The sequence below is a fragment of the Pleurodeles waltl genome, chromosome 12 (genome assembly GCF_031143425.1).
Source record: "Pleurodeles waltl isolate 20211129_DDA chromosome 12, aPleWal1.hap1.20221129, whole genome shotgun sequence".
NCBI classification, from domain to species: Eukaryota; Metazoa; Chordata; class Amphibia; order Caudata; family Salamandridae; genus Pleurodeles; species Pleurodeles waltl.
Genome location: NC_090451.1, coordinates 1,675,506 through 1,701,611, shown reverse-complemented (window position 1 = coordinate 1,701,611; position 26,106 = coordinate 1,675,506). Strand labels below are relative to the sequence as shown.

General features: G+C 39.7%; 10 non-coding genes across 10 annotated transcripts; all 10 read right to left on the bottom strand.

Annotated features, from left to right (window-relative positions):
* Positions 1-3,145: 3,145 nt before the first annotated feature.
* Positions 3,146-3,227, bottom strand: TRNAL-AAG (transfer RNA leucine (anticodon AAG)). The gene has a single exon. It is a non-coding gene; the product is annotated as a tRNA-Leu (tRNA).
* Positions 3,228-3,732: 505 nt separating this feature from the next.
* TRNAS-GCU (transfer RNA serine (anticodon GCU)) lies at positions 3,733-3,814 on the bottom strand. The gene has a single exon. It is a non-coding gene; the product is annotated as a tRNA-Ser (tRNA).
* Positions 3,815-8,467: 4,653 nt separating this feature from the next.
* TRNAL-AAG (transfer RNA leucine (anticodon AAG)) lies at positions 8,468-8,549 on the bottom strand. The gene has a single exon. It is a non-coding gene; the product is annotated as a tRNA-Leu (tRNA).
* Positions 8,550-9,053: 504 nt separating this feature from the next.
* TRNAS-GCU (transfer RNA serine (anticodon GCU)) lies at positions 9,054-9,135 on the bottom strand. The gene has a single exon. It is a non-coding gene; the product is annotated as a tRNA-Ser (tRNA).
* A 4,653-nt stretch (positions 9,136-13,788) lies between these two features.
* Positions 13,789-13,870, bottom strand: TRNAL-AAG (transfer RNA leucine (anticodon AAG)). The gene has a single exon. It is a non-coding gene; the product is annotated as a tRNA-Leu (tRNA).
* A 505-nt stretch (positions 13,871-14,375) lies between these two features.
* TRNAS-GCU (transfer RNA serine (anticodon GCU)) lies at positions 14,376-14,457 on the bottom strand. The gene has a single exon. It is a non-coding gene; the product is annotated as a tRNA-Ser (tRNA).
* Positions 14,458-19,112: 4,655 nt separating this feature from the next.
* On the bottom strand, positions 19,113-19,194 carry TRNAL-AAG (transfer RNA leucine (anticodon AAG)). The gene has a single exon. It is a non-coding gene; the product is annotated as a tRNA-Leu (tRNA).
* A 505-nt stretch (positions 19,195-19,699) lies between these two features.
* TRNAS-GCU (transfer RNA serine (anticodon GCU)) lies at positions 19,700-19,781 on the bottom strand. The gene has a single exon. It is a non-coding gene; the product is annotated as a tRNA-Ser (tRNA).
* A 4,645-nt stretch (positions 19,782-24,426) lies between these two features.
* Positions 24,427-24,508, bottom strand: TRNAL-AAG (transfer RNA leucine (anticodon AAG)). Its single transcript has one exon. It is a non-coding gene; the product is annotated as a tRNA-Leu (tRNA).
* Positions 24,509-25,013: 505 nt separating this feature from the next.
* Positions 25,014-25,095, bottom strand: TRNAS-GCU (transfer RNA serine (anticodon GCU)). Its single transcript has one exon. It is a non-coding gene; the product is annotated as a tRNA-Ser (tRNA).
* Between the last annotated feature and the right edge of the window lie 1,011 nt (positions 25,096-26,106).

Genomic DNA, 26,106 nt, shown 5'->3' with positions numbered 1-26,106 from the left:
AGGTAAGGAATAAGTAAAGGGTGGTTTAGAGTAACAGGGCGAACAAACGGCAAAGTCTCAAACGAAATGGCCTAAATGGCTCAGTAGAATGGCAAAGAATGGCTTGGAGTGGAATGTCCAATAAATGCCTGATTTCTCCTCGGGTCATGTGGTTAAATCAAAACTGTCTAATTTACTCCTAATTCCTCAATGGATAATCATTGGTGCATCGCCATCTCTGTCCAATAATCTTCACCAGAGTTTTACACAAACCACAGTTCTCATGTCGTTGATTGGCCCATGTTATTGACGTTTTCATCGGTTGGAATGTCAGGTAAGAAAAGTTACATTTTACGCTACAGTCAGTAGTTCCATTGTTTTCTCCTACTCCAGGCAGCCTTGTACCTGTTACATATTACACTGTTGCATTCAGCAAGAATGTCTCCTTGAGCAAGTAGGGTCCCATGAGAAAGAATTTACTACAGCTACACACATCTCTAGCTTCTGGGAAAGTACAGTTTCATGTCCTTCAGGAAAATAGCACATTGCACGTTAGAAAAAGACAGTTTAATATGAGACAGGGCAGCTAGGCACAGACCTTCGCTAAACTAAGGCCTACTGCTTAATGAACAAACTCCTAATACATAACTCCAATTTTGATATGTTAATACAAATTAAAAACATTAGTACATAATTAATTCAGCATTAATAACTTTCATTAGTCTTCGTATACATTGGTAGCCACTCCCCGTGGGCACATTTTTAAACGTGTGCATTATTTCTACGTTAACACATTTTTTATGCAGCTTCATTACACAATATATTGTAAGCTTTTCATGTTAATATTAATTTTAAAAGACACACTCCAGCAATCCCTCCTCTGATGACTCTTGTCATCACACAAATCTTCCCTACTAATTTTACATACTAAAATTCCCTCATATCAATCTCTTCCCTTCTTGGTTTCCTCTTTGATCTTGCCCTGAATAATTTTTCCCTTTGTTTTTCTTCCCTCCTCCTATTATTTTTCGCCATCTTAAATTTTATTATTTTACTAATTTGACATGCCTCCCATGATCCAAATAAGCAATCTATAACAATCAATATCCCCTGTATTATTTTAGACAATATCCCATGCCAAATGTTACTAATCCAGTTTCCCACTGAAGCAAATCCTTTCCCAACCTTTTTCCAAACACCTGGTTCTTTCAAATCCTTCAAGTCCGTACTATCCCTAGTCAAGTTAGTAAGCATACTTCTAATCTCATTACTATTATCTGGTATGTAAGCGCAACAATTACACCCATTGAGCAATCTACAAACTCTGCCATTTTTCACTAAAAGAACGTCTAAAGCAAGCCTGTTTTGAAGAGTCATAGCCCCCTCCGCAGCAAGTTCAGTATCCATCAGGAGTATAGCCCCTGAAAAGTTTGTCAGCATGTTATCCTCAATAGTAGACAACTTTTGAATCTTTATGGAGTTCATAATAACTCCCACTGAAGAAATTATCGTCCCAAATATGTCTCCTACTGCACCAGCAGCAGTCTCTTTCTTATGTCTAGTACGATGTAATTCAGACAATTTTGGTAACCTTTTCAAATCGTCAAGTTGATATATCTTTGGGAAAACTATCCCCAAATAACATGTCCCATACTATCCCTTTGGAAGACGGTAATAAGCATTAAGTCCACATATATAATAAATCCCGGGGATTGCTGGATCCTGTCCATTTAACATGAACGTCCATTTACTCTGAAACAAAAACACACGCTTACATTCACTCATTCCCACAAACACATTGTCATAGTATGATTTGGTCTTGGATATGCAAAGCTTTCCTACATGTAGTGCGTCTAAAGCTAACTTCCCTTGTTCTCTAATTGCACTATAACCGTCACTACTAGCAAAGGCCCGTTGCTGTAATCCTTTCTCTAGTTTATCCTTCAATGCCCTTCTTCTCTCTTCCGTGTGATCTAAAAAGCTTTTCTCTACAGGTGTAAGCAAACATGTCAAATTATTGTGGTGTGCATAAGATGTACTAATTGTTAATGTCGCCTGAAAGAATCCTTTAACTAACTTTATGCTATAGTACTTAGCTACCCCACTCACATCCTCTATGATAGGCACATTAGAAAACACAAGATCATGATTTGAGTAAAAATATTGAATCTCTTCCTGGTTATAGAATCTTGTTAGTAACAGACTACAACGTATCCCATATGTTAATGACAGTCTATGATAGGTAACCCCCTCTTGTACCGAAACAGGAATCTGTGTACACACAAAACAATCTTTTGCATCCATTGTGTCAACATACTTGCTCAGCAAGCGATAGAAAACATCAGTGGATAGTTCCCCTTTCGAGTTAGTTCCCTCATGCAAGTATCTTGTATCCAGCTCAAACCTCTCCCAGGCTGTTAGTCCAGTGGTAGTCTCAGGAATTGTAGCATTGTTAGTCCCACTTTTATCCATTAGTGTCATACTCACAACCACGACCCTAATGAATATTTATTACATGAACCTTTTTTGCAAAAGTATTTGGTTCAAGTAAACTTAAAGTGTTGGGATTCAAGCCCACGGCTCCAGAGTGACTGGAGCCTAAATGTAGCCAGTTTAGCCTGCTCAGCCACGCTACCTCACATCGACAAGCTCACAACTATAGTAACTTGGCCAAACACTGTGGACACCCGCTGTGGTGACCTGGCTATGCAGGGTAACGCAGCATTCACCGACAGTTGAGCGAGTTACAGGTGAAAAGCAAAGTATAATAACTGTCTGCATATAATATATGTCTTTCCTTATTTATTCTTCTTCCCCATTGTATGTTTGCTCTCTGCTTTAGAAACGCGAGCTGTCATCACTGCAAGGAAACGTATCACACAGTGTTGTATTGTTTACACTCACTGAACTTTCAGCATCACAGTGACCCCTCTCATCGCCTCTATAGTTAGACTTCAAGACAGCTGGTTTGTTTACCGATACAATTCTTGTCACCTTAGGTTGTGTTTTTTTAAAATAAGAAGGCTCGGTCCCACTGTCTGGCTACCCTTATATATATACGTCACCACTTTACATAGTCTCACCTCTCGCTATGTGGATCGTAGGTGCAGAAGGCAGAGAGTGAGACACTGATGCAGACAAAATACGTTTGTGAGTTGAAATATACTGGCAGCAGTGGGAATCGAACCCACGCCTCCAAAGAGACTGGAGCCTTAATCCAGCACCTTAGACCGCTCAGCCACACTACCCTGTGCAAACCTGTTTCTGTAAGCTTTCTGAAGTGAGATGTTCTGTTGTATAGGGGAGTTGGAGAATAAGGGTGTATAGCCTGTGAAGTGATCCTAGGAAAGTCAACGCCAACAGCTGCAGGCATGTGATACATTCAGTAGGTCAGGATTGGCCCCGGGCCATGGGAGGTGTCAGGGAGCGCCAGTCCTGAGAGTCCATAGGAAGACAACCCTTACATTGGCGTCCCGCACGCGCTGCTTCTCTTTCTTTAAGGATAAGGAATCAAACTATCTACGTCCCTCAACTTACCAACCCTCCGCCTCAGGAAAGATTTTGTGATTCATGAGCAGAACCCGGCTGGCGCTGTTTACAGTAATGCCTAAGCACAGTACTCAACTGAGCGGTGTTTCCAAACTGAGCCGTTGTACTGCCGGAAATACCATGGGATATGTCATTTAACTTTCACATAAAATAGGGTTAACCCAGCCCTACCACATACTAAAAACTAAAGATGGAACAATAAACCGACGAGGATGGGATTCGAACCCACGCGTGCAGAGCACAATGGATTAGCAGTCCATCGCCTTAACCACTCGGCCAACTCATCTTCAAAACAACATGTTTCAGGAGTACAAAATATGGTAGCCAAAATGTGTTCTATTAGGTGATAGTTGTCTAAACATAATAAAGAGCATATATTTACAGATTGTTATGGTAACTTGTTGTCTTCAGCTTTGCTCTATACAACCTTGTTGTCCATCCCTACTTCAGCTTGAATTTATATGTTAAATGTAATGTAATCATGAAAATTACACTTTCCAAACGTGTTCTATCCATATGTGATGTACTATCACACTAGCCTCAAATGAGCTAAAATTGCTTTAATTCAGTTGTACGTGGATTTAAAGTGCAATATCATACAAATATTGTACTGGTATGGCGCTTTCGAGTCTCTAGGTGTCAGTTATTGGTGGTGTGCTTACATGTCAACATTAGGCAGCAAATAGTACACAATTAAGGAAAACTGCCTTCCCATTTAATGTGCATTGTTCTGCAAAAAGTTTTAAGTAGGAGAAAGTAAAACTTAGTTTATAAAACCACCTAAAGTGGGAGTATTGCCGCTACAGCTATGACACTTCAGTTTAAAAACGTACGTGCATCAACAAGAAATATTTTTGCGCTAAATAAATTGCTGTCCGACTACTCACGTAATGCATAAAACTGAGGCAGTCGGAATTACAATACATTGAAGTAATATTTTGGTAGTTTTTGTTGACGATGACTCCGCAGCAAGTGATCAGATTACTTTTTATTAGTGAAGGCGCGTCAGAGCCTTGATAAGTAAACTTACAAGGAGACATCCTAGGTCGATGAACCTTTTAGACTTGGTTCGGGGACGTCCCAGTACGAGATGTCTTTTGGCATCACAAATCAATAGCTCAATATCTCAACAACAATCGCAATAACTAATCAGCATGCTAATCAATAACCTTTAATGAGAGTCAATAAAGTGAACACACCATGATCTTTCAGTCATGAATAACCACACCAATTTAGTTAAGTGTTAGGATATTTATTTCCCTACTGGTTACAATCTAAAGTCATTTCTGTTAATCTCATCAGCAATTCATCTCATTAGTAACTCTTCAGATTTGCAATTAGAAACGCAATTAATCAATGCATAGAGAATATTCACTCAGTATTAACACATAATTATTAAGAAGCAACTTAGCAAAGTCTCAGTAGTGCATGGTTCAACAAAGCAAGAACTCAGTAATTTGTCTATTTGCGTCAGATTTTAGTGAACACCTTAAATAACCTCGTATTAGCATCAGCATGTTGGGCTTCATGCAAAACAATTTAGCAAACACAAATTTGGAAAACATCTAACTATGGCCTCTATCAAAGAGCAGTTGGTACCTAGAAAGAAAAGGCAAAGAGACAATTACAATTTTCATAAGATAGTTACCCATCCAACGGATCAGCAAACAGCGTCAGTCTTCGTCCTCGGGACATCAGTCGTTTGCATCATCAGCAAAGAAAGGACAGGGCAAAGTATCAGTATGGCATAGCTAAGGAACAAGAACTTCCCTCATATAGAGGAGAAGTAAGTATCAGGTAAGGAATAAGTAAAGGGTGGTTTAGAGTAACAGGGCGAACAAACGGCAAAGTCTCAAACGAAATGGCCTAAATGGCTCAGTAGAATGGCAAAGAATGGCTTGGAGTGGAATGTCCAATAAATGCCTGATTTCTCCTCGGGTCATGTGGTTAAATCAAAACTGTCTAATTTACTCCTAATTCCTCAATGGATAATCATTGGTGCATCGCCATCTCTGTCCAATAATCTTCACCAGAGTTTTACACAAACCACAGTTCTCATGTCGTTGATTGGCCCATGTTATTGACGTTTTCATCGGTTGGAATGTCAGGTAAGAAAAGTTACATTTTACGCTACAGTCAGTAGTTCCATTGTTTTCTCCTACTCCAGGCAGCCTTGCACCTGTTACAAATTACACTGTTGCATTCAGCAAGAATGTCTCCTTGAGCAAGTAGGGTCCCATGAGAAAGAATTTACTACAGCTACACACATCTCTAGCTTCTGGGAAAGTACAGTTTCATGTCCTTCAGGAAAATAGCACATTGCACGTTAGAAAAAGACAGTTTAATATGAGACCAGGCAGCTAGGCACAGACCTTCGCTAAACTAAGGCCTACTGCTTAATGAACAAACTCCTAATACATAACTCCAATTTTGATATGTTAATACAAATTAAAAACATTAGTACATAATTAATTCAGCATTAATAACTTTCATTAGTCTTCGTATACATTGGTAGCCACTCCCCGTGGGCACATTTCAAACGTGTGCATTATTTCTACGTTAACACATTTTTTATGCAGCTTCATTACACAATATATTGTAAGCTTTTCATGTTAATATTAATTTTAAAAGACACACTCCAGCAATCCCTCCTATGATGACTCTTGTCATCACACAAATCTTCCCTACTAATTTTTCATACTAAAATTCTCTCATATCAATCTCTTCCCTTCTTGGTTTCCCCTTTGATCTTGCCCTGAATAATTTTTCCCTTTGTTTTTCTTCCCTCCTCCTATTATTTTTCGCCATATTCAATTTTATTCTTTTACTACTTTTACATTCCACCCATGATCCAAATAAGCAATCTATAACAATCAATATCCCCTGTATTATTTTAGACAATATCCCATGCCAAATGTTACTAATCCAATTTCCCACTGAAGCAAATCCTTTCCCAACCTTTTTCCAAACACCTGGTTCTTTCAAATCCTTCAAGTCCGTACTATCCCTAGTCAAGTTAGTAAGCATACTTCTAATCTCATTACTATTATCTGGTATGTAAGCGCAACAATTACACCCATTGAGCAATCTACAAACTCTGCCATTTTTCACTAAAAGAATGTCTAAAGCAAGCCTGTTTTGAAGAGTCATAGCCCCCTCCGCAGCAAGTTCAGTATCCATCAGGAGTATAGCCCCTGAAAAGTTTGTCAGCATGTTATCCTCAATAGTAGACAACTTTTGAATCTTTATGGAGTTCATAATAACTCCCACTGAAGAAATTATTGTCCCAAATATGTCTCCTACTACACCAGCAGCAGTCTCTTTCTTATGTCTAGTACGATGTAATTCAGACAATTTTGGTAACCCTTTCAAATCGTCAAGTTGATATATCTTTGGGAAAACTATCCCCAAATAACATGTCCCATACTATCCCTTTGGAAGACGGTAATAAGCATTAAGTCCACATATATAATAAATCCCGGGGATTGCTGGATCCTGTCCATTTAACATGAACGTCCATTTACTCTGAAACAAAAACACACGCTTACATTCACTCATTCCCACAAACACATTGTCATAGTATGATTTGGTCTTGGATATGCAAAGCTTTCCTACATGTAGTGCGTCTAAAGCTAACTTCCCTTGTTCTCTAATTGCACTATAACCGTCACTACTAGCAAAGGCCCGTTGCTGTAATCCTTTCTCTAGTTTACCCTTCAATGCCCTTCTTCTCTCTTCCGTGTGATCTAAAAAGCTTTTCTCTACAGGTGTAAGCAAACATGTCAAATTATTGTGGTGTGCATAAGATGTACTAATTGTTAATGTCGCCTGAAAGAATCCTTTAACTAACTTTATGCTATAGTACTTAGCTACCCCACTCACATCCTCTATGATAGGCACATTAGAAAACACAAGATCATGATTTGAGTAAAAATATTGAATCTCTTCCTGGTTATAGAATCTTGTTAGTAACAGACTACAATGTATCCCATATGTTAATGACAGTCTATGATAGGTAACCCCCTCTTGTACCGAAACAGGAATCTGTGTACACACAAAACAATCTTTTGCATCCATTGTGTCAACATACTCACTCAGCAAGCGATAGAAAACATCAGTGGATAGTTCCCCTTTCGAGTTAGTTCCCTCATGCAAGTATCTTGTATCCAGCTCAAACCTCTCCCAGGCTGTTAGTGCAGTGGTAGTCTCAGGAATTGTAGCATTGTTAGTCCCACTTTTATCCATTAGTGTCATACTCACAACCACGACCCTAATGAATATTTATTACATGAACCTTTTTTGCAAAAGTATTTGGTTCAAGTAAACTTAAAGTGTTGGGATTCAAGCCCACGGCTCCAGAGAGACTGGAGCCTAAATCTAGCCAGTTTAGCCTGCTCAGCCACGCTACCTCACATCTACAAACTCACAACTATAGTAACTTGGCCAAACACTGTGGACACCCGCTGTGGTGACCTGGCTATGCAGGGTAACGCAGCATTCACCGACAGTTGAGCGAGTTACAGGTGAAAAGCAAAGTATAATAACTGTCTGCATATAATATATGTCTTTCCTTATTTATTCTTCTTCCCCGTTGTATGTTTGCTCTCTGCTTTAGAAACGCGAGCTGTCATCACTGCAAGGAAACGTATCACACAGCGTTCTACTGTTTACACTCACTGAACTTTCAGCATCACAGTGACCCCTCTCGTCGCCTCTATAGTTAGACTTCAAGACAGCTGGTTTGTTTACCGATACAATTCTTGTCACCTTAGGTTGTGGTTTGTTAAAATAAGAAGGCTTGGTCCCACTGTCTGGCTACCCTTATATATATACGTCACCACTTTACATAGTCTCACCTCTCGCTATGTGGATCGTAGGTGCAGAAGGCAGAGAGTGAGACACTGATGCAGACAAAATACGTTTGTGAGTTGAAAAACACTGGCAGCGGTGGGATTCGAACCCACGCCTCCAAAGAGACTGGAGCCTTAATCCAGCGCCTTAGACCGCTCGGCCACACTACCCTGTGCAAACCTGCTTCTGTAAGCTTTCTGAAGTGAGATGTTCTGTTGTATAGGGGATTTGGAGAATAAGGGTGTATAGCCTGTGAAGTGATCCTAGGAAAGTCAACGCCGACAGCAGCAGGCACGTGATAAATTCAGTAGGTCAGGATTGGCCCCGGGCCATGGGAGGTGTCAGTGAGCGCGAGTCCTGAGAGTCCGTAGGAAGACAACCCTTACATTGGCGTCCCGCACGCGCAGCTTCTCTTTCTTTAAGGATAAGGAATCAAACTATCTACGTCCCTCAACTTACCAACCCTCCGCCTCAGGAAAGATTTTGTGATTCATGAGCAAACCCAGCTGGCGCTGTTTACAGTAATGCCTAAGCACAGTACTCAACTGAGCGGTGTTTCCAAACTGAGCCGTTGTACTGCCGGAAATACCATGGGATATGTCATTTAACTTTCACATAAAATAGGGTTAACCCAGCCCTACCACATACTAAAAACTAAAGACGGAACAATAAACCGACGAGGATGGGATTCGAACCCACGCGTGCAGAGCACAATGGATTAGCAGTCCATCGCCTTAACCATTCGGCCACCTCGTCTTCAAAACACCATGTTTCAGGAGTACAAAATATGGTAGCCAAAATGTGTTCTATTAGGTGATAGTTGTCTAAACATAATAAAGAGCACATATTTACAGATTGTTATGGTAACTTGTTGTCTTCAGCTTTGCTCTATACGACCTTGTTGTCCATCCCTACTTCAGCTTGAATTTATATGTTAAATGTAATGTAATCATGAAAATTACACTTTCCAAACGTGTTCTATCCATATGTGATGTACTATCACACTACCCTCAAATGAGCTAAGATTGCTTTAATTCAGTTGTACGTGGATTTAAAGTGCAATATCATACAAATATTGTACTGGTATGGCGCTTTCGAGTCTCTAGGTGTCAGTTATTGGTGGTGTGCTTACATGTCAACATTAGGCAGCAAATAGTACACAATTAAGGAAAACTGCCTTCCCATTTAATGTGCATTGTTCTGCAAAAAGTTTTAAGTAGGAGAAAGTAAAACTTAGTTTATAAAACCACCTAACCTGGGAGTATTGCCGCTACAGCTATGACACTTCAGTTTAAAAACGTACGTGCATCAACAAGAAATATTTTTGCGCTAAATAAATTGCTGTCCGACTACTCACGTAATGCATAAAACTGAGGCAGTCGTAATTACAATACATTGAAGTAATATTTTGGTAGTTTTTGTTGACGATGACTCCGCAGCAAGCGATCAGATTACTTTTTATTAGTGAAGGCGCGTCAGAGCCTTGATAAGTAAACTTACAAGGAGACACGCCTAGGTCGATGAACCTTTTAGACCAGATTCGGGGACTTCCCAGTACGAGATGTCTTTTGGCATCGCAAATCAATAGATCAATATCTCAACAACAATCGCAATAACTAATCAGCATGCTAATCAATAACCTTTAATGAGAGTCAATAAAGTGAACACACCATGATCTTTCAGTCATGAATAACCACACCAATTTAGTTAAGTGTTAGGATATTTATTTCCCTACTGGTTACAATCTAAAGTCATTTCTGTTAATCTCATCAGCAATTCATCTCATTAGTAACTCTTCAGATTTGCAATTAGAAACGCAATTAATCAATGCATAGAGAATATTCACTCAGTATTAACACATAATTATTAAGAAGCAACTTAGCAAAGTCTCAGTAGTGCATGGTTCAACAAAGCAAGAACTCAGTCATTTGTCTATTTGCGTCAGATTTTAGTGAACACCTTAAATAACCTCGTATTAGCATCAGCATGTTGGGCTTCATGCAAAACTATTTAGCAAACACAAATTTGGAAAACATCTAACTATGGCCTCTATCAAAGAGCAGTTGGTACCTAGAAAGAAAAGGCAAACAGACAATTACAATTTTCATCAGATAGTTACCCATCCAACGTATCAGCAAACAGCGTCAGTCTTCGTTCTCGGGACATCAATCGTTTGCATCATCAGCAAAGAAAGGACATGGCAAAGTATCAGTATGGCATAGCTAAGGAACAAGAACTTCCCTCATATAGAGGAGAAGTAAGTATCAGGTAAGGAATAAGTAAAGGGTGGTTTAGAGTAACAGGGCGAACAAACGGCAAAGTCTCAAACGAAATGGCCTAAATGGCTCAGTAGAATGGCAAAGAATGGCTTGGAGTGGAATGTCCAATAAATGCCTGATTTCTCCTCGGGTCATGTGGTTAAATCAAAACTGTCTAATTTACTCCTAATTCCTCAATGGATAATCATTGGTGCATCGCCATCTCTGTCCAATAATCTTCACCAGAGTTTTACACAAACCACAGTTCTCATGTCGTTGATTGGCCCATGTTATTCACGTTTTCATAGGTTGGAATGTCAGGTAAGAAAAGTTACATTTTACGCTCACAGTCAGTAGTTCCATTGTTTTCTCCTACTCCAGGCAGCCTTGCACCTGTTACATATTACCCTGTTGCATTCAGCAAGAATGTCTCCTTGAGCAAGTAGGGTCCCATGAGAAAGAATTTACTACAGCTACACACATCTCTAGCTTCTGGGAAAGTACAGTTTCATGTCCTTCAGGAAAATAGCACATTGCACGATAGAAAAAGACAGTTCAATATGAGACCAGGCAGCTAGGCACAGACCTTCGCTAAACTAAGGCCTACTGCTTAATGAACAAACTCCTAATACATAACTCCAATTTTGATGTTAATACAAATTAAAAACATTAGTACATAATTAATTCAGCATTAATAACTTTCATTAGTCTTCGTATACATTGGTAGCCACTCCCCGTGGGCACATTTCAAACGTGTGCATTATTTCTACGTTAACACATTTTTTATGCAGCTTCATTACACAATATATTGTAAGCTTTTCATGTTAATATTAATTTTAAAAGACACACTCCAGCAATCCCTCCTCTGATGACTCTTGTCATCACACAAATCTTCCCTACTAATTTTACATACTAAAATTCCCTCATATCAATCTCTTCCCTTCTTGGTTTCCCCTTTGATCTTGCCCTGAATAATTTTTCCCTTTGTTTTTCTTCCCTCCTCCTATTATTTTTCGCCATCTTCAATTTTATTCTTTTACTAATTTTACATGCCACCCATGATCCAAATAAGCAATCTATAACAATCAATATCCCCTGTATTATTTTAGACAATATCCCATGCCAAATGTTACTAATCCAATTTCCCACTGAAGCAAATCCTTTCCCAACCTTTTTCCAAACACCTGGTTCTTTCAAATCCTTCAAGTCCGTACTATCCCTAGTCAAGTTAGTAAGCATACTTCTAATCTCATTACTATTATCTGGTATGTAAGCGCAACAATTACACCCATTGAGCAATCTACAAACTCTGCCATTTTTCACTAAAAGAATGTCTAAAGCAAGCCTGTTTTGAAGAGTCATAGCCCCCTCCGCAGCACGTTCAGTATCCATCAGGAGTATAGCCCCTGAAAAGTTTGTCAGCATGTTATCCTCAATAGTAGACAACTTTTGAATCTTTATGGAGTTCACAATAACTCCCACTGAAGAAATTATCGTCCCAAATATGTCTCCTACTACACCAGCAGCAGTCTCTTTCTTATGTCTAGTACGATGTAATTCAGACAATTTTGGTAACCTTTTCAAATCGTCAAGTTGATATATCTTTGGGAAAACTATCCCCAAATAACATGTCCCATACTATCCCTTTGGAAGACGGTAATAAGCATTAAGTCCACATATATAATAAATCCCGGGGATTGCTGGATCCTGTCCATTTAACATGAACGTCCATTTACTCTGAAACAAAAACACACGCTTACATTCACTCATTCCCACAAACACATTATAATAGTATGATTTGGTCTTGGATATGCAAAGCTTTCCTACATGTAGTGCGTCTAAAGCTAACTTCCCTTGTTCTCTAATTGCACTATAACCGTCCCTACTAGCAAAGGCCCGTTGCTGTAATCCTTCCTCTAGTTTACCCTTCAATGCCCTTCTTCTCTCTTCCGTGTGATCTAAAAAGCTTTTCTCTACAGGTGTAAGCAAACATGTCAAATTATTGTGGTGTGCATAAGATGTACTAATTGTTAATGTTGCCTGAAAGAATCCTTTAACTAACTTTATGCTATAGTACTTAGCTACCCCACTCACATCCTCTATGATAGGCACATTAGAAAACACAAGATCATGATTTGAGTAAAAATATTGAATCTCTTCCTGGTTCTAGAATCTTGTTAGTAACAGACTACAACGTATCCCATATGTTAATGACAGTCTATGAGAGGTAACCCCCTCTTGTACCGAAACAGGAATCTGTGTACACACAAAACAATCTTTTGCATCCATTGTGTCAACATACTCACTCAGCAAGCGATAGAAAACATCAGTGGATAGTTCCCCTTTCAAGTTAGTTCCCTCATGCAAGTATCTTGTATCCAGCTCAAACCTCTCCCAGGCTGTTAGTGCAGTGGTAGTCTCAGGAATTGTAGCATTGTTAGTCCCACTTTTATCCATTAGTGTCATACTCACAACCACGACCCTAATGAACATTTATTACATGAACCTTTTTTGCAAAAGTATTTGGTTCAAGTAAACTTAAAGTGTTGGGATTGAAGCCCACGGCTCCAGAGAGACTGGAGCCTAAATCTAGCCACTTTAGCCTGCTCAGCCACGCTACCTCACATCTACAAGCTCACAACTATAGTAACTTGGCCAAACACTGTGGACACCCGCTGTGGTGACCTGGCTATGCAGGGTAACGCAGCATTCACCAACAGTTGAGCGAGTTACAGGTGAAAAGCAAAGTATAATAACTGTCTGCATATAATATATGTCTTTCCTTTTTTATTCTTCTTCCCCATTGTATGTTTGCTCTCTGCTTTAGAAACGCGAGCTGTCATCACTGCAAGGAAACGTATCACACAGCGTTCTACTGTTTACACTCACTGAACTTTCAGCATCACAGTGACCCCTCTCGTCGCCTCTATAGTTAGACTTCAAGACAGCTGGTTTGTTTACCGATTCAATTCTTGTCACCTGAGGTTGTGGTTTTTTAAAATAAGAAGGCTCGGTCCCACTGTCTGGCTACCCTTATATATATACGTCACCACTTTACATAGTCTCACCTCTCGCTATGTGGATCGTAGGTGCAGAAGGCAGAGAGTGAGACACTGATGCAGACAAAATACGTTTGTGAGTTGAAAAATACTGGCAGCAGTGGGATTCGAACCCACACCTCCAAAGAGACTGGAGCCTTAATCCAGCGCCTTAGACCGCTCGGCCACACTACCCTGTGCAAACCTGTTTCTGTAAGCTTTCTGAAGTGAGATGTTCTGTTGTATAGGGGAGTTGGAGAATAAGGGTGTATAGCCTGTGAAGTGATCCTAGGAAAGTCAACGCCAACAGCAGCAGACACGTGATACATTCAGTAGGTCAGGATTGGCCCCGGGCCAAGGGAGGTGTCAGGGAGCGCCAGTCCTGAGAGTCCGTAGGAAGACAACCCTTACATTGGCGTCCCGCACGCGCTGCTTCTCTTTCTTTAAGGATAAGGAATCAAACTATCTACGTCCCTCAACTTACCAACCCTCCGCCTCAGGAAAGATTTTGTGATTCATGAGCAGAACCCAGCTGGCGCTGTTTACAGTAATGCCTAAGCACAGTACTCAACTGAGCGGTGTTTCCAAACTGAGCCGTTGTACTGCCGGAAATACCATGGGATATGTCATTTAACTTTCTCATAAAATAGGGTTAACCCAGCCCTACCACATACTAAAAACTAAAGACGGAACAATAAACCGACGAGTATGGGATTCGAACCCACGCGTGCAGAGCACAATGGATTAGCAGTCCATCACCTTAACCACTCGGCCACCTCGTCTTGAAAACGCCATGTTTCAGGAGTACAAAATATGGAAGCCAAAATGTGTTCTATTAGGTGATAGTTGTCTAAACATAATAAAGAGCACATATTTACAGATTGTTATGGTAACTTGTTGTCTTCAGCTTTGCTCTATACGACCTTGTTGTCCATCCCTACTTCAGCTTGAATTTATATGTTAAATGTAATGTAATCATGAAAATTACACTTTCCAAACGTGTTCTATCCATATGTGATGTATTATCACACTACCCTCAAATGAGCTAAGATTGCTTTAATTCAGTTGTACGTGGATTTAAAGTGCAATATCATACAAATATTGTACTGGTATGGCGCTTTCGAGTCTCTAGGTGTCAGTTATTGGTGGTGTGCTTACATGTCAACATTAGGCAGCAAATAGTACACAATTAAGGAAAACTGCCTTCCCATTTAATGTGCATTGTTCTGCAAAAAGTTTTAAGTAGGAGAAAGTAAAACTTAGTTTATAAAACCACCTAAACTGGGAGTATTGCCGCTACAGCTATGACACTTCAGTTTAAAAACGTACCTGCATCACCAAGAAATATTTTTGCGCTAAATAAATTGCTGTCCGACTACTCACGTAATGCATAAAACTGAGGCAGTCGTAATTACAATACATTGAAGTAATATTTTGGTAGTTTTTGTTGACGATGACTCCGCAGCAAGCGATCAGATTACTTTTTATTAGTGAAGGCGCGTCAGAGCCTTGATAAGTAAACTTACAAGGAGACACGCCTAGGTCGATGAACCTTTTAGACCAGGTTCGGGGACTTCCCAGTACGAGATGTCTTTTGGCATCGCAAATCAATAGATCAATATCTCAACAACAATCGCAATAAATAATCAGCATGCTAATCAATAACCTTTAATGAGAGTCAATAAAGTGAACACACCATGATCGTTCAGTCATGAATAACCACACCAATATAGTTAAGTGTTAGGATATTTTTTTCCCTACTGGTTACAATCTAAACTCATTTCTGTTAATCTCATCAGCAATTCATCTCATTAGTAACTCTTCAGATTTGCAATTAGAAACGCAATTAATCAATGCATAAAGAATATTCACTCAGTATTAACACATAATTATTAAGAAGCAACTTAGCAAAGTCTCAGTAGTGCATGGTTCAACAAAGCAAGAACTCAGTCATTTGTCTATTTGCGTCAGATTTTAGTGAACACCTTAAATAACCTCGTATTAGCATCAGCATGTTGGGCTTCATGCAAAACTATTTAGCAAACACAAATTTGGAAAACATCTAACTATGGCCTCTATCAAAGAGCAGTTGGTACCTAGAAAGAAAAGGCAAACAGACAATTACAATTTTCATCAGATAGTTACCCATCCAACGGATCAGCAAACAGCGTCAGTCTTCGTTCTCGGGACATCAGTCGTTTGCATCATCAGCAAAGAAAGGACATGGCAAAGTATCAGTATGGCATAGCTAAGGAACAAGAACTTCCCTCATATAGAGGAGAAGTAAGTATCAGGTAAGGAATAAGTAAAGGGTGGTTTAGAGTAACAGGGCGAACAAACGGCAAAGTCTCAAACGAAATGGCCTAAATGGCTCAGTAGAATGGCAAAGAATGGCTTGGAGTGGAATGTCCAATAAATGCCTGATTTCTCCTCGGGTCATGTGGTTAAATCAAAACTGTCTAATTTACTCCTAATTCCTCAATGGATAATCATTGGTGCATCGCCATCTCTGTCCAATAATCTTCACCAGAGTTTTACACAAACCACAGTTCTCATGTCGTTGATTGGCCCATGTTATTCACGTTTTCATAGGTTGGAATGTCAGGTAAGAAAAGTTACATTTTACGCTCACAGTCAGTAGTTCCATTGTTTTCTCCTACTCCAGGCAGCCTTGCACCTGTTACAAATTACCCTGTTGCATTCAGCAAGAATGTCTCCTTGAGCAAGTAGGGTCCCATGAGAAAGAATTTACTACAGCTACACACATCTCTAGCTTCTGGGAAAGTACAGTTTCATGTCCTTCAGGAAAATAGCACATTGCACGTTAGAAAAAGACAGTTCAATATGAGACCAGGCAGCTAGGCACAGACCTTCGCTAAACTAAGGCCTACTGCTTAATGAACAAACTCCTAATACATAACTCCAATTTTGATATGTTAATACAAATTAAAAACATTAGTACATAATTAATTCAGCATTAATAACTTTCATTAGTCTTCGTATACATTGGTAGCCACTCCCCGTGGGCACATTTCAAACGTGTGCATTATTTCTACGTTAACACATTTTTTATGCAGCTTCATTACACAATATATTGTAAGCTTTTCATGTTAATATTAATTTTAAAAGACACACTCCAGCAATCCCTCCTCTGATGACTCTTGTCATCACACAAATCTTCCCTACTAATTTTACATACTAAAATTCCCTCATATCAATCTCTTCCCTTCTTGGTTTCCCCTTTGATCTTGCCCTGAATAATTTTTCCCTTTGTTTTTCTTCCCTCCTCCTATTATTTTTCGCCATCTTCAATTTTATTCTTTTACTAATTTTACATGCCACCCATGATCCAAATAAGCAATCTATAACAATCAATATCCCCTGTATTATTTTAGACAATATCCCATGCCAAATGTTACTAATCCAATTTCCCACTGAAGCAAATCCTTTCCCAACCTTTTTCCAAACACCTGGTTCTTTCAAATCCTTCAAGTCCGTACTATCCCTAGTCAAGTTAGTAAGCATACTTCTAATCTCATTACTATTATCTGGTATGTAAGCGCAACAATTACACCCATTGAGCAATCTACAAACTCTGCCATTTTTCACTAAAAGAATGTCTAAAGCAAGCCTGTTTTGAAGAGTCATAGCCCCCTCCGCAGCAAGTTCAGTATCCACCAGGAGTATAGCCCCTGAAAAGTTTGTCAGCATGTTATCCTCAATAGTAGACAACTTTTGAATCTTTATGGAGTTCACAATAACTCCCACTGAAGAAATTATCGTCCCAAATATGTCTCCTACTACACCAGCAGCAGTCTCTTTCTTATGTCTAGTACGATGTAATTCAGACAATTTTGGTAACCTTTTCAAATCGTCAAGTTGATATATCTTTGGGAAAACTATCCCCAAATTACATGTCCCATACTATCCCTTTGGAAGACGGTAATAAGCATTAAGTCCACATATATAATAAATCCCGGGGATTGCTGGATCCTGTCCATTTAACATGAACGTCCATTTACTCTGAAACAAAAACACACGCTTACATTCACTCATTCCCACAAACACATTGTAATAGTATGATTTGGTCTTGGATATGCAAAGCTTTCCTACATGTAGTGCGTCTAAAGCTAACTTCCCTTGTTCTCTAATTGCACTATAACCGTCCCTACTAGCAAAGGCCCGTTGCTGTAATCCTTCCTCTAGTTTACCCTTCAATGCCCTTCTTCTCTCTTCCGTGTGATCTAAAAAGCTTTTCTCTACAGGTGTAAGCAAACATGTCAAATTATTGTGGTGTGCATAAGATGTACTAATTGTTAATGTTGCCTGAAAGAATCCTTTAACTAACTTTATGCTATAGTACTTAGCTACCCCACTCACATCCTCTATGATAGGCACATTAGAAAACACAAGATCATGATTTGAGTAAAAATATTGAATCTCTTCCTGGTTCTAGAATCTTGTTAGTAACAGACTACAACGTATCCCATATGTTAATGACAGTCTATGAGAGGTAACCCCCTCTTGTACCGAAACAGGAATCTGTGTACACACAAAACAATCTTTTGCATCCATTGTGTCAACATACTCACTCAGCAAGCGATAGAAAACATCAGTGGATAGTTCCCCTTTCGAGTTAGTTCCCTCATGCAAGTATCTTGTATCCAGCTCAAACCTCTCCCAGGCTGTTAGTGCAGTGGTAGTCTCAGGAATTGTAGCATTGTTAGTCCCACTTTTATCCATTAGTGTCATACTCACAACCACGACCCTAATGAACATTTATTACATGAACCTTTTTTGCAAAAGTATTTGGTTCAAGTAAACTTAAAGTGTTGGGATTGAAGCCCACGGCTCCAGAGAGACTGGAGCCTAAATCTAGCCAGTTTAGCCTGCTCAGCCACGCTACCTCACATCTACAAGCTCACAACTATAGTAACTTGGCCAAACACTGTGGACACCCGCTGTGGTGACCTGGCTATGCAGGGTAACGCAGCATTCACCGACAGTTGAGCGAGTTACAGGTGAAAAGCAAAGTATAATAACTGTCTGCATATAATATATGTCTTTCCTTTTTTATTCTTCTTCCCCATTGTATGTTTGCTCTCTGCTTTAGAAAGGCGAGCTGTCATCACTGCAAGGAAACGTATCACACAGCGTTCTACTGTTTACACTCACTGAACTTTCAGCATCACAGTGACCCCTCTCGTCGCCTCTATAGTTAGACTTCAAGACAGCTGGTTTGTTTACCGATACAATTCTTGTCACCTGAGGTTGTGGTTTTTTAAAATAAGAAGGCTCGGTCCCACTGTCTGGCTACCCTTATATATATACGTCACCACTTTACATAGTCTCACCTCTCGCTATGTGGATCGTAGGTGCAGAAGGCAGAGAGTGAGACACTGATGCAGACAAAATACGTTTGTGAGTTGAAAAATACTGGCAGCAGTGGGATTCGAACCCACACCTCCAAAGAGACTGGAGCCTTAATCCAGCGCCTTAGACCGCTCAGCCACACTACCATGTGCAAACCTGTTTCTGTAAGCTTTCTGAAGTGAGATGTTCTGTTCTATAGGGGAGTTGGAGAATAAGGGTGTATAGCCTGTGAAGTGATCCTAGGAAAGTCAACGCCAACAGCAGCAGACACGTGATACATTCAGTAGGTCAGGATTGGCCCCGGGCCATGGGAGGTGTCAGGGAGCGCCAGTCCTGAGAGTCCGTAGGAAGACAACCCTTACATTGGCGTCCCGCACGCGCTGCTTCTCTTTCTTTAAGGATAAGGAATCAAACTATCTACGTCCCTCAACTTACCAACCCTCCGCCTCAGGAAAGATTTTGCGATTCATGAGCAGAACCCAGCTGGCGCTGTTTACAGTAATGCCTAAGCACAGTACTCAACTGAGCGGTGTTTCCAAACTGAGCCGTTGTACTGCCGGAAATACCATGGGATATGTCATTTAACTTTCTCATAAAATAGGGTTAACCCAGCCCTACCACATACTAAAAACTAAAGACGGAACAATAAACCGACGAGAATGGGATTCGAACCCACGCGTGCAGAGCACAATGGATTAGCAGTCCATCGCCTTAACCACTCGGCCACCTCGTCTTGAAAACACCATGTTTCAGGAGTACAAAATATGGTAGCCAAAATGTGTTCTATTAGGTGATAGTTGTCTAAACATAATAAAGAGCACATATTTACAGATTGTTATGGTAACTTGTTGTCTTCAGCTTTGCTCTATACGACCTTGTTGTCCATCCCTACTTCAGCTTGAATTTATATGTTAAATGTAATGTAATCATGAAAATTACACTTTCCAAACGTGTTCTATCCATATGTGATGTATTATCACACTACCCTCAAATGAGCTAAGATTGCTTTAATTCAGTTGTACGTGGATTTAAAGTGCAATATCATACAAATATTGTACTGGTATGGCGCTTTCGAGTCTCTAGGTGTCAGTTATTGGTGGTGTGCTTACATGTCAACATTAGGCAGCAAATAGTACACAATTAAGGAAAACTGCCTTCCCATTTAATGTGCATTGTTCTGCAAAAAGTTTTAAGTAGGAGAAAGTAAAACTTAGTTTATAAAACCACCTAAACTGGGAGTATTGCCGCTACAGCTATGACACTTCAGTTTAAAAACGTACGTGCATCAACAAGAAATATTTTTGCGCTAAATAAATTGCTGTCCGACTACTCACGTAATGCATAAAACTGAGGCAGTCGTAATTACAATACATTGAAGTAATATTTTGGTAGTTTTTGTTGACGATGACTCCGCAGCAAGCGATCAGATTACTTTTTATTAGTGAAGGCGCGTCAGAGCCTTGATAAGTAAACTTACAAGGAGACACGCCTAGGTCGATGAACCTTTTAGACCAGGTTCGGGGACTTCCCAGTACGAGATGTCTTTTGGCATCGCAAATCAATAGATCAATATCTCAACAACAATCGCAATAAATAATCAGCATGCTAATCAATAACCTTTAATGAGAGTCAATAAAGTGAACACACCATGATCGTTCAGTCATGAATAACCACACCAATTTAGTTAAGTGTTAGGATATTTATTTCCCTACTGGTTACAATCTAAACTCATTTCTGTTAATCTCATCAGCAATTCATCTCATTAGTAACTCTTCAGATTTGCAATTAGAAACGCAATTAATCAATGCATAGAGAATATTCACTCAGTATTAACACATAATTATTAAGAAGCAACTTAGCAAAGTCTCAGTAGTGCATGGTTCAACAAAGCAAGAACTCAGTCATTTGTCTATTTGCGGCAGATTTTAGTGAACACCTTAAATAACCTCGTATTAGCATCAGCATGTTGGGCTTCATGCAAAACTATTTAGCAAACACAAATTTGGAAAACATCTAACTATGGCCTCTATCAAAGAGCAGTTGGTACCTAGAAAGAAAAGGCAAACAGACAATTACAATTTTCATCAGATAGTTACCCATCCAACGGATCAGCAAACAGCGTCAGTCTTCGTTCTCGGGACATCAGTCGTGTGCATCATCAGCAAAGAAAGGACAGGGCAAAGTATCAGTATGGCATTGCTAAGGAACAAGAACTTCCCTCATATAGAGGAGAAGTAAGTATCAGGTAAGGAATAAGTAAAGGGTGGTTTAGAGTAACAGGGCGAACAAACGGCAAAGTCTCAAACGAAATGGCCTAAATGGCTCAGTAGAATGGCAAAGAATGGCTTGGAGTGGAATGTCCAATAAATGCCTGATTTCTCCTCGGGTCATGTGGTTAAATCAAAACTGTCTAATTTACTTCTAATTCCTCAATGGATAATCATTGGTGCATCGCCATCTCTGTCCAATAATCTTCACCAGAGTATTACACAAACCACAGTTCTCATGTCGTTGATTGGCCCATGTTATTGACGTTTTCATCGGTTGGAATGTCAGGTAAGAAAAGTTACATTTTACGCTACAGTCAGTAGTTCCATTGTTTTCTCCTACTCCAGGCAGCCTTGCACCTGTTACAAATTACCCTGTTGCATTCAGCAAGAATGTCTCCTTGAACAAGTAGGGTCCCATGAGAAAGAATTTACTACAGCTACACTCATCTCTAGCTTCTGGGAAAGTACAGTTTCATGTCCTTCAGGAAAATAGCACATTGCACGTTAGAAAAAGACAGTTCAATATGAGACCAGGCAGCTAGGCACAGACCTGCGCTAAACTAAGGCCTACTGCTTAATGAACAAACTCCTAATACATAACTCCAATTTTGATATGTTAATACAAATTAAAAACATTAGTACATAATTAATTCAGCATTAATAACTTTCATTAGTCTTCGTATACATTGGTAGCCACTCCCCGTGGGCACATTTCAAACGTGTGCATTATTTCTACGTTAACACATTTTTTATGCAGCTTCATTACACAATATATTGTAAGCTTTTCATGTTAATATTAATTTTAAAAGACACACTCCAGCAATCCCTCCTCTGATGACTCTTGTCATCACACAAATCTTCCCTACTAATTTTACATACTAAAATTCCCTCATATCAATCTCTTCCCTTCTTGGTTTCCCCTTTGATCTTGCCCTGAATAATTTTTCCCTTTGTTTTTCTTCCCTCCTCCTATTATTTTTCGCCATCTTCAATTTTATTCTTTTACTAATTTTACATGCCACCCATGATCCAAATAAGCAATCTATAACAATCAATATCCCCTGTATTATTTTAGACAATATCCCATGCCAAATGTTACTAATCCAATTTCCCACTGAAGCAAATCCTTTCCCAACCTTTTTCCAAACACCTGGTTCTTTCAAATCCTTCAAGTCCGTACTATCCCTAGTCAAGTTTGTAAGCATACTTCTAATCTCATTACTATTATCTGGTATGTAAGCGCAACAATTACACCCATTGAGCAATCTACAAACTCTGCCATTTTTCACTAAAAGAATGTCTAAAGCAAGCCTGTTTTGAAGAGTCATAGCCCCCTCCGCAGCAAGTTCAGTATCCATCAGGAGTATAGCCCCTGAAAAGTTTGTCAGCATGTTATCCTCAATAGTAGACAACTTTTGAATCTTTATGGAGTTCACAATAACTCCCACTGAAGAAATTATCGTCCCAAATATGTCTCCTACTACACCAGCAGCAGTCTCTTTCTTATGTCTAGTACGATGTAATTCAGACAATTTTGGTAACCTTTTCAAATCGTCAAGTTGATATATCTTTGGGAAAACTATCCCCAAATAACATGTCCCATACTATCCCTTTGGAAGACGGTAATTAGCATTAAGTCCACATATATAATAAATCCCGGGGATTGCTGGATCCTGTCCATTTAACATGAACGTCCATTTACTCTGAAACAAAAACACACGCTTACATTCACTCATTCCCACAAACACATTGTAATAGTATGATTTGGTCTTGGATATGCAAAGCTTTCCTACATGTAGTGCGTCTAAAGCTAACTTCCCTTGTTCTCTAATTGCACTATAACCGTCCCTACTAGCGAAGGCCCGTTGCTGTAATCCTTTCTCTAGTTTACCCTTCAATGTCCTTCTTCTCTCTTCCGTGTGATCTAAAAAGCTTTTCTCTACAGGTGTAAGCAAACATGTCAAATTATTGTGGTGTGCATAAGATGTACTAATTGTTAATGTTGCCTGAAAGAATCCTTTAACTAACTTTATGCTATAGTACTTAGCTACCCCACTCAAATCCTCTATGATAGGCACATTAGAAAACACAAGATCATGATTTGAGTAAAAATATTGAATCTCTTCCTGGTTATAGAATCTTGTTAGTAACAGACTACAACGTATCCCATATGTTAATGACAGTCTATGATAGGTAACCCCCTCTTGTACCGAAACAGGAATCTGTGTACACACAAAACAATCTTTTGCATCCATTGTGTCAACATACTCACTCAGCAAGCGATAGAAAACATCAGTGGATAGTTCCCCTTTCGAGTTAGTTCCCTCATGCAAGTATCTTGTATCCAGCTCAAACCTCTCCCAGGCTGTTAGTGCAGTGGTAGTCTCAGGAATTGTAGCATTGTTAGTCCCACTTTTATCCATTAGTGTCATACTCACAACCACGACCCTAATGAATATTTATTACATGAACCTTTTTTGCAAAAGTATTAGGTTCAAGTAAACTTAAAGTGTTGGGATTCAAGCCCACGGCTCCAGAGAGACTGGAGCCTAAATCTAGCCAGTTTAGCCTGCTCAGCCACGCTGCCTCACATCTACAAGCTCACAACTATAGTAACTTGGCCAAAGACTGTGGACACCCGCTGTGGTGACCTGGCTATGCAGGGTAACGCAGCATTCACCGACAGTTGAGCGAGTTACAGGTGAAAAGCAAAGTATAATAACTGTCTGCATATAATATATGTCTTTCCTTATTTATTCTTCTTCCCCATTGTATGTTTGCTCTCTGCTTTAGAAACGCGAGCTGTCATCACTGCAAGGAAACGTATCACTACTGTTTACACTCACTGAACTTTCAGCATCACAGTGACCCCTCTCGTCGCCTCTATAGTTAGACTTCAAGACAGCTGGTTTGTTTAACGATACAATTCTTGTCACCTTAGGTTGTGGTTTTTTAAAATAAGAAGGCTCGGTCCCACTGTCTGACTACCCTTATATATATACGTCACCACTTTACATAGTCTCACCTCTCGCTATGTGGATCGTAGGTGCAGAAGGCAGAGAGTGAGACACTGATGCAGACAAAATACGTTTGTGAGTTGAAAAATACTGGCAGCGGTGGGATTCGAACCAACGCCTCCAAAGAGACTGGAGCCTTAATCCAGCGCCTTAGACCGCTCGGCCACACTACCCTGTGCAAACCTGTTTCTGTAAGCTTTCTGAAGTGAGATGTTCTGTTGTATAGGGGAGTTGGAGAATAAGGGTGTATAGCCTGTGAAGTGATCCTAGGAAAGTCAACGCCAACAGCAGCAGGCACGTGATACATTCAGTAGGTCAGGATTGGCCCCGGGCCATGGGAGGTGTCAGGGAGCGCCAGTCCTGAGAGTCTGTAGGAAGACAACCCTTACATTGGCGTCTCGCACGCGCTGCTTCTCTTTCTTTAAGGATAAGGAATCAAACTATCTACGTCCCTCAACTTACCAACCCTCCGCCTCAGGAAAGATTTTGTGATTCATGAGCAGAACCCGGCTGGCGCTGTTTACAGTAATGCCTAAGCACAGTACTCAACTGAGCGGTGTTTCCAAACTGAGCCGTTGTACTGCCGGAAATACCATGGGATATGTCATTTAACTTTCACATAAAATAGGGTTAACCCAGCCCTACCACATACTAAAAACTAAAGATGGAACAATAAACCGACGAGGATGGGATTCGAACCCACGCGTGCAGAGCACAATGGATTAGCAGTCCATCGCCTTAACCACTCGGCCACCTCGTCTTCAAAACACCATGTTTCAGGAGTACAAAATATGGTAGCCAAAATGTGTTCTATTAGGTGATAGTTGTCTAAACATAATAAAGAGCATATATTTACAGATTGTTATGGTAACTTGTTGTCTTCAGTTTTGCTCTATACGACCTTGTTGTCCATCCCTACTTCAGCTTGAATTTATATGTTAAATGTAATGTAATCATGAAAATTACACTTTCCAAACGTGTTCTATCCATATGTGATGTACTATCACACTACCCTCAAATGAGCTAAAATTGCTTTAATTCAGTTGTACGTGGATTTAAAGTGCAATATCATACAAATATTGTACTGGTATGGCGCTTTCGAGTCTCTAGGTGTCAGTTATTGGTGGTGTGCTTACATGTCAACATTAGGCAGCAAATAGTACACAATTAAGGAAAACTGCCTTCCCATTTAATGTGCATTGTTCTGCAAAACGTTTTAAGTAGGAGAAAGTAAAACTTAGTTTATAAAACCACCTAAACTGGGAGTATTGCCGCTACAGCTATGACACTTCAGTTTAAAAACGTACGTGCATCAACAAGAAATATTTTTCCGCTAAATAAATTGCTGTCCGACTACTCACGTAAAGCATAAAACTGAGGCAGTCGTAATTACAATACATTGAAGTAATATTTTGGTAGTTTTTGTTGACGATGACTCCGCAGCAAGCGATCAGATTACTTTTTATTAGTGAAGGCGCGTCAGAGCCTTGATAAGTAAACTTACAAGGAGACACGCCTAGGTCGATGAACCTTTTAGACCAGGTTCGGGGACTTCCCAGTACGAGATGTCTTTTGGCATCACAAATCAATAGATCAATATCTCAACAACAATCGCAATAACTAATCAGCATGCTAATCAATAACCTTTAATGAGAGTCAATATAGTGAACACACCATGATCTTTCAGTCATGAATAACCACACCAATTTAGTTAAGTGTTAGGATATTTATTTCCCTACTGGTTACAATCTAAAGTCATTTCTGTTAATCT